Consider the following 8,201-nt stretch of genomic DNA (forward strand, 5'->3'; position numbering starts at 1 on the left):
GAGGTGGAGGATGATGGCAGACGGGAAGGACATTTAGCTCAGTTCTCCTGGAACAACAGGTGAGAGTGATTGGGCTAGATCACTCCCAGCATGGAATATTGGTGTGGAGTGGCAGTTCAGGGTGTGCAGCGAGGTGGCAAATTGCTGGACTTGGAGTATAATCCGCAGCTGCGGAGACTGCCAGGAAAAGGTTCTGCGCCACAGCTGTAGCAGCTGTGGGTGGCAGCAGCGGCAACCAGCCCCACCACAGAGGATTGCAGTTCCCAGTTGGTGGGGCAACTAGGTAGAGTGTGGAAAGATTGGTGAAGTATGGACTCCTGAGTGCATTAGACGGCCAGAGTCGGGTGCTCTCTGGTACAGCACCATTGCATTTGGCAGCAGGAGAGACACTCAGACGGGAAAGATCCCAGATAGAAAAAGTCCATTGTTTTGGAATTTGGAAGATGGAGGTCGCCACAGGCACCTTTCTGTGTGGACCAAGTGAAGCGATTTGAGTCTCTCCTGCAGACAGTCATCCTACACTCGGAACTGGACCCAGACATCCAACACTTCATGGGAACTGTTGCAGGGAGGATTTGGAAAACCTAACTATGAAGATTTTTGAGATTGGTGGAATCAGCAGTTGGGCAGGGTCTAGGTGCCAAGTGGGTAATCAGGCAAACACCAAGAACATTTAAGCCCGGAGACAGGTATAAGCTTGGAAACCGCTCATGGCGCCACCTGGTGTCCAGAAGGTATATTGCAACATAAATATATTCCTACTAAAGCTGATCCCTATGGCATATAGAGAGACATAATTTTTATTTTATATATATATAATTTTGTTGCCTTTTTTTCCTCTCTTTGCTCATTCTTTTTTCTTTCTTGTAGGAGCTGTTAATTTTTTTAATATTATTTTTTGTTTGTTTGTTTTTCTCTGCTTCCCCCCCTTTTTTTTTTGACACAGTCTCACTATATCACTGTCGGTGGAGTGCTGTGCTATTGCAGCTCACGGCAACCTCTAACTCTCTTGGGTTGAGTGGTTCTCTTGCCTCAGCCTCCCAGGTGGCTGGGGCTGCAGGTGCCTACCACAGTATCTGGCTGTTTGGGGGGTTGTGGTTGTCATTGTTGTTTGGTGGGCCCTGGGCTGGATTTGAGCCTGCCAGCTCGGGTGTGTGTGGCTGGTGCCCTGGCCGGTGGGCTATGGGCATTGAGCCCTCCCCTTCCTCTTATGGTTGCTGAGAGTGCTTATGTCAGGTTATTTGAGTTTGCATGTGTGTTTGTTTTTGTTTGTTTGTGTGTCTATTTGTCTGATTGGTTTGTGTTTGTTTGTTCTTTTTGTTTCAATGTGCCTTGTGTTCTACTAAAACCTCGGGTTAGCTCTTTTCCCTAATTCCAATTTTTACATGCAACAAGAGCAAAGGGGAGTGGGGGATGATAGCCAACTGAAGCCAGCTTTCAACAAAAGCTCCCATCCAGAGGGAGAGATAACAGCCAGACAAAACCCAACCAAGCTAAAGGGTGTGAGCCAAGCTGAGAGAAGAGATTGATAATTGCACATCTTCTCTGCTGAGGCAAGCTGCAACTCCAAGGAAACAAATTTCAGGTACAGAATCCACCCCAAAGAGGATGCAAGTCCTCCCTCAAGAGAGTTGCTTGCTTGCTTGCTGTGAGATCTCTACTAGTGAACAGTCAACTGAGGTCCTCTTTTCTCACCCCATGGGAGCAAGTTGCTGGAAGCGGGGACTCCTTCTCCAGAGTTTCTGCTGTGAGCCTGGGCATTCTCCTGTCTGGCATGAAGGTTGAAGAAATATTTTCCCTGCCATTTTGAACTCCCAGTCCACCCTTCTCCCTGATCTGGTGGTCTAGAAGCCCAATACCTGCAGAGAACAGAACTTTCTGTTCTGTTCTGTTCATTGCATGATCTGAGGTAGCAGAGCTACACTATAACTGTGGGTCCAGTAACAGTGCAGAAAGGCACAGTGTGGGAAGGTGTCTGGCTTGGCTCTGAGAAAGAGCAACTCAGCAGCAGGTGGAGGCTTGGGTCTCTGTACAACGGGGCGAGGCTCGGGAACCTGAGTGGAGACACCTCCCACCTAGTAGCGGCATTAATAGAGTGATCTTCCAGGGTCAAATTTCAGAGAGACACCTTCCCAATTCTGTGGACTGCTGGAGGCAGCTAGATATCACATTGCAGGGATACCAGAGGGGCAGAGAGGCGGGGCAAAGGCATGGTCTCTAAGGGTGAAAAACATTTGCTGCTTTGTTAACCTCTGGTTTGGAACAAGCTCAGGTGGAATACTCCACAGTTTCCATTGAGCATCTAGGTAATCAGACTTCAACTCACTCAGCCAGCTGGTGGCAGTGTGGTCGCTTGGCCAATGTGGTGTTGACTTCCCTTAAACTCTGGCAGGCCCAAATCCTTGGTGCATTTGCTCATTGGAGGGAACTGGGCCATAGCCCCATGGGGCTACCAGTGCCTGGGTGTGACGGAGGTGCAAGGTAGGGAAGGAGGCACCAGCCCCCATGGACTATTTTGCTGGGCAGGCCTTTCTGACTCCACAGAGCACCAGAGTGAGTTACACTTGCACTGACAGTGGACCCCCACTGCCTAGATGGAGAAGACCCTTTGAACTCTCCCATCTGATTGGTGTTTGTGTTGACTGGGAACTCTTGGCCTGGGCCGATCACATGGGGACCCACCAAGGTTGTACCCTGGTTGTGTTGTTGTAGGGGTGTGGGATTCTCCTCTTCCAGTTGTTGCTTGTGTGTGTGGGGGGGGTTGTCTTAGTTGTTTACATATCTCTATAGTTGAGATTTCAGACAAAAGCCACTGATTCACTAGGATTGGACAGAGACTAGCTGAATACAGGTCAGAGCCGTCTAACCCCACCACACCAAGCAGGTCCCCAGAGTTTCAGGCTGTAATACTGAATGGACCTTTGTAAAGCTCTAGGGTAAAAGCCACATCACCAGTCCCAGTTCTTTGGTAAAGGACTGGTTAATTACAACTCCAGGAGCCCTCAATTCAATTTCATCTTACCATCTTCTCTAGCCAAACAGTAAAAAATAATCATGGGGTGGAATCAGTGGAAAAACTCTGACAACATGAATAATCTGAGTAGATCAACTCCCCCAAGGAGTGACAAAGGAGACACAACAGAATATCCCATTCAAAAACAAACAGCTGAGATGTCAGAAATCAAATTCAGAATTTGGATTGCAAATAAGATTAATAGAATGGAGGTAAAGATAGAATTAGAAATTCAAGGAGCAATTCAAAAGTTCTCTCAAGAATTCAATGAATTCAAAGACAAAATCACCAAATATTTTGACACATTAAGACAAGAACTTGCAGCCCTCAAAGTGGGTATCTACAGTATTTTCTGTACTGAGAAATACAGTAGAATTCCTCAGTAACATAATGGAGCAGGCAGAAAAAAGGATCTCTGACATTGAAGACAAAGCATTTGAACACTCCAAATCACTCAAAGAGGAAGAGAAGTAGAGAACAAAAATGGATCATTCCCTGAGAAAACTGTGGGACTACTCCAAAAGAACAAACATTCAACTTATAGGAATCCATGAAGAAAAAGAGGATGGTCTGAAAGGCACAGATACTCTACTCCAAGAGATAATTAAGGAGAACTTCTCAAGGATAGTAAGAGATACTGAAATTCAGATAGCAGACAGTTTCAGAATCGAAGCATGACTCAACCCAAATAAAGCATCTTCTAGGCACACTGTAATTAACTTTACCAAAGTTAATACGAAGGAGAAAATCCTGCAGGCAGCCAGACGTAAGAAAATCATAACCTACCAAGGGAAGAATATTAGAATGACTGCAGATCTCTCTGCTGAAACCTTTCAAGCCAGAAGAGGATGGTCATCAACCTTAAATCTCCTACAACAAAATAACTTTCAGCCTGGGATCCTGTATCCAGCACAATTAATCTTTATTTATGATGGAAAAGTTAAACACTTTAATGATATACACACGTTGAAGAAATTTGCCATAACCAAACCAGCTATTCAGGATATTCTCAGACCAGCACAATGTTCTACCACCAAAGTAAACTTACTCTGAAATTCATGACCAAAACCCAATTTCCACAGTGGTGAAAAGATTTAAAATGTCCACTGGACTTGCAAAAAACTTGACACCCAAAATATTACCAGGCTTATCAATACTCTCAATTAATGTGAATGACTTAAATTGTCTTCTTAAAAGGCACAGGTTAGCTAACTGGATACAAAAACTCAGGCCAGATATCTGCTGCATACAAGAATTTCATCTTACCTTAAAGGATAAAGACAGACTCAGAGTGAATGGATGGACACCTATAATCCAGGCAAACAGAAACCAGAAAAAAGCAGGGGTAGCAATTTTATCCGCAGATACATTAGCTTTTAAACCAACAAAAGTAAGGATAGACAAGTATGATCACTTCATATTTGTTATGGGAAACACTCAACATTATGAGATGTCAATTATTAACATTTATGCACCCAACCAAAATGCACCTCAATTTATAAGGGAGACCCTATAAAGACATGACCAATTTAATATCTTCCAGCACCATAATAATTGGAGATTTTAGCACCCCTTTGGCAGTGTTGGATAGATCTTTAATAAGAAAGTAAGCAGGGCGGGGCCTGTGGCTCAGTGAATAGGGCACTGACCCCATATACTGAGGTGACAGGTTCAAACCTGACCCCAGCCAAACCACAACAAAAAAAAAAAAAAAGCCAGACATTGTGGCAGGCACCTGTCATCCCAGCTACTTGGGAGGCTGAGGCAAGAGAATCGCTTAAGCCCAAGAGTTGGAGGTTGATGTGAGCTGTGATGCCACAGCACTCTACCAAGGGCAACAAAGTGAGACTCTGTCTCTAAAATAAATAAATAAAAATAAGAAACTAAGCAAAGAAATTTTGGACTTAAACTTCACTGTACAACAATTGAATTTAACAGACATCTACAAAACATTCCATTCTAACAAAACTGAATACACATTCTTCTCATCAGCCCATAGAACAGCCTCCAAAATTGATCACATCTTAGGCCACAAAGCTAACCTCAGCAAATTTAAAAGTATAGAAAGTATTCCTTGTATTTTCTCAGATCGTCACACAATAAAAGTTGAACTCATCAATAACAGGTATCTGCATATTAATACAAAGACATGGAAACTAAATAACATTATGCTGAATGATAGCTGGGTCAGAGATGAGATTAAGAAGGAAACAAAACAATAATGAAGACACAAATTATCAGAACCTGTGGGATACTGCAAAGGCAGTCCTAAGAGGGAAATTTATAGTGTTGCAAGCCTTCCTCAAGAGAACAGAAAGAGAGGAAGTCAATAACTTAATTGGACATCTTAAGCAACTGGAAAAGGAAGAACATTCCAACCCCAAATCCAGCAGAAGAAAAGAAATAACTAAAATTAGAGCAGAATTAAATGAAACTGAAAACAAAAGAATTATTCAAAAGATAAATGAATCAAAAAGTTGATTTTTTGAAAAATTCAACAAAACTGATAAACCTTTGGTCAACCTAACCAAAAATAGAAAAGTAAAGTCCATAGTAACATCAATCAGAAATGACAAAGGCAAAATAACAACAGACACCTCAGAAATTCAAAGAATCCTTAATGAATACTAAAAAAACTTTATTCTGAGAAATATGAAAATCTGAAATTGACCAATACTTAGAAGCATGCCAACTTCCTAGACTTAATCAGAAAGAATTGGAAATACTGAACAGACCTATATCAAGTACTGAAATAGAATCAACTATACAAAATCTCCCAAGAAAGAAGAGTCCAGGACCAGATGGCTTCACATCAGAATTCTACCAAACCTTTAAAAAGGAACTAGTACCTATATTACTTAACCTTTTCCAAAACATCGAAAAAGAAGAAATACTTCAGAACACATTTCAACCAAGAAATGAAAGCAAATATCGCCCTGATCCCCAAACCAGGAAAAGCCCCAACAAGAAAATAAAATTATAGACCAATATCTTTAATGAACATAGAAGCAAAAATATTCAATAAGATCCTAGCAAACAGAATCCAGCAACATATCAAATGAATTATACACCATGACCAAGTGGATTTCATTCCAGGGTCTCAAGGTTGGTTCAATATATGTAAAACTATAAATATAATACATCACATAAACTAAAAAACAAAGACCATATGGTTCTCTCAATTGATGTGGAAAAAGTTTTTGACAATATCCAGCACCCTTTTATGATCAGAAAATGGGTATAGAAGGGACTTTTCTTAAACTGATGGAAGCCATCTACAGCAAACCTACAACCAATATCATATTGAATGGAGTAAAATTGAAAACAGTTCCACTCAGATCAGGAACCAGGCAAGGCTACCCATTATCTCCACTGATTTTTAACATTGTAATGGGAGTCTTAGCCATCGCAATTACACAAGAGAAGGCAATCAAGGGTATACAAATAGGGTCAGAGGAGATCAAACTTTCACTCTTCACAGATGATATGATTTTATACCCAGAAAACCCCAGGGACTCACCTACAAAACTCTTAGAAGTTATCAAGAAATACAATAGCATCTCAGGATACAAAATCAATACTCACAAATCAGTAGCTTTTATTGTCGCAACCCATCGGGCTCCTGTGGCCCTGGTCTCGGTTAGTTCAGGAAGGACCCAGGCGAGAAGCAGATTAGAAGTACAAGCTTGTGGAAGGCAGGCTAGCCCCTTTCCGGGTAGCCCCGAGCAACCTCCACACCAGCCTTTTATTGAAAGGGAATGATACAGGTGAGGGGAGCAATTAGCAATGACTACGGGCTGAGGGCACGGGCTCTTCTTCCACAAGGAAATCCTGTGGAGGAATGGCCCGAGGTCCACGCCTCAGCTGCAGATCATCTTGCTTGGATGTTGGCGTCTCCTACATTTTATATATACCAATAGTAGTCAAGCCGAAAAAAGTCAAGGACTCTATTCCCTTTACAGTTGTGCCAAAGAAGATAAAATATTTGGGAATTTACCTAACAAAGGATGTGAAAGATCTCTATAAAGAGAATTATGAAACTCTGAGAAAAGATATAGCTGAAGACATTAACAAATGGAAAAACACACCATGCTCATGGCTAGGAAGAATCAACATTGTTTAAATGTCCATATCCCAAAGCAATTTACAAATTTAATGCAATCCTTATCAAAGCACCACCATCATACTTTAAAGATCTGGAAAAAATAGTACTTCATTTCATATGGAACCAGAAAAAACCTCTAATAGCCAAGACATTACTCAGAAATAAAAACAAATCAGGAGGAACCAGGCTACCTGACTTCAAACTATGCTATAAATCTATAGTGATCAAAACAGCATGGTATTGGCACAAAAATAGAGAGGTAGATGTGTGGAACAGAATTGAGAACCAAGAGATGAAATCAGACACTTATCATCATTTGATCTTTGATAAGCCCACAAAAATATAAATTGGGGGAAAGATTTCCTATTTAACAAATAGTGTTGGGAGAATTGGCTGGTGACTTGTAGAAGACTGAAACTGGACCCACACCTTTCACCATTAACAAAAATTGACTCTCACTGGATAAAAGACTTAAACTTAAGACATGAAACTATAAAAATACTAGAAGAGAGTATAGGAGAAACACTTGAAGAAATTGGCCTGGGAGAATACTTTATGAGGAGGACCCTTCGGGCAATTGAAGCAACACCAAAAATGTATTACTGGGATCTGATCAAACTAAAAACCTTCTGCACAGCCAAGAACAGAGTAAGTAAAGCAAGCAGACAGTCCTCAGAATGTGAGAGAATGCTTCTGATGTAGGTTTGATAACCAGAATCCACAGAGAACTCAAACTTATTAATAAAAAAAATCATGTAATCCCATTTCATTATAAGCAAGAGACTTGAACAGAGGCTTCTCGAAAGAAAATAGGTGCATGGCCTACAGATACATGAAAAAAATGTTCATCATCTTTAATTACATCAGATAAAGGCAAATCAAAACCACTTTGAGATATCATCTAACTCCCGTAAGAGCTCACTTAACAAAATCCCAAAACTACAAATGTTGACGTGGATGTGGAGAAAAGGGAACACTTTTGCACTGCTGGTGGGAGTGCAAGCTAATATGTCCCTTTTAGAAAGAAGTATAGAGAATACTCAGGGATCTACAATTAGACCTGCCATTTGATCCTGCAATTCC

Source organism: Otolemur garnettii, unplaced genomic scaffold (assembly GCF_000181295.1).
Source record: "Otolemur garnettii isolate 467f Iridium unplaced genomic scaffold, OtoGar3 scaffold00009, whole genome shotgun sequence".
Classification (NCBI taxonomy): Eukaryota; Metazoa; Chordata; class Mammalia; order Primates; family Galagidae; genus Otolemur; species Otolemur garnettii.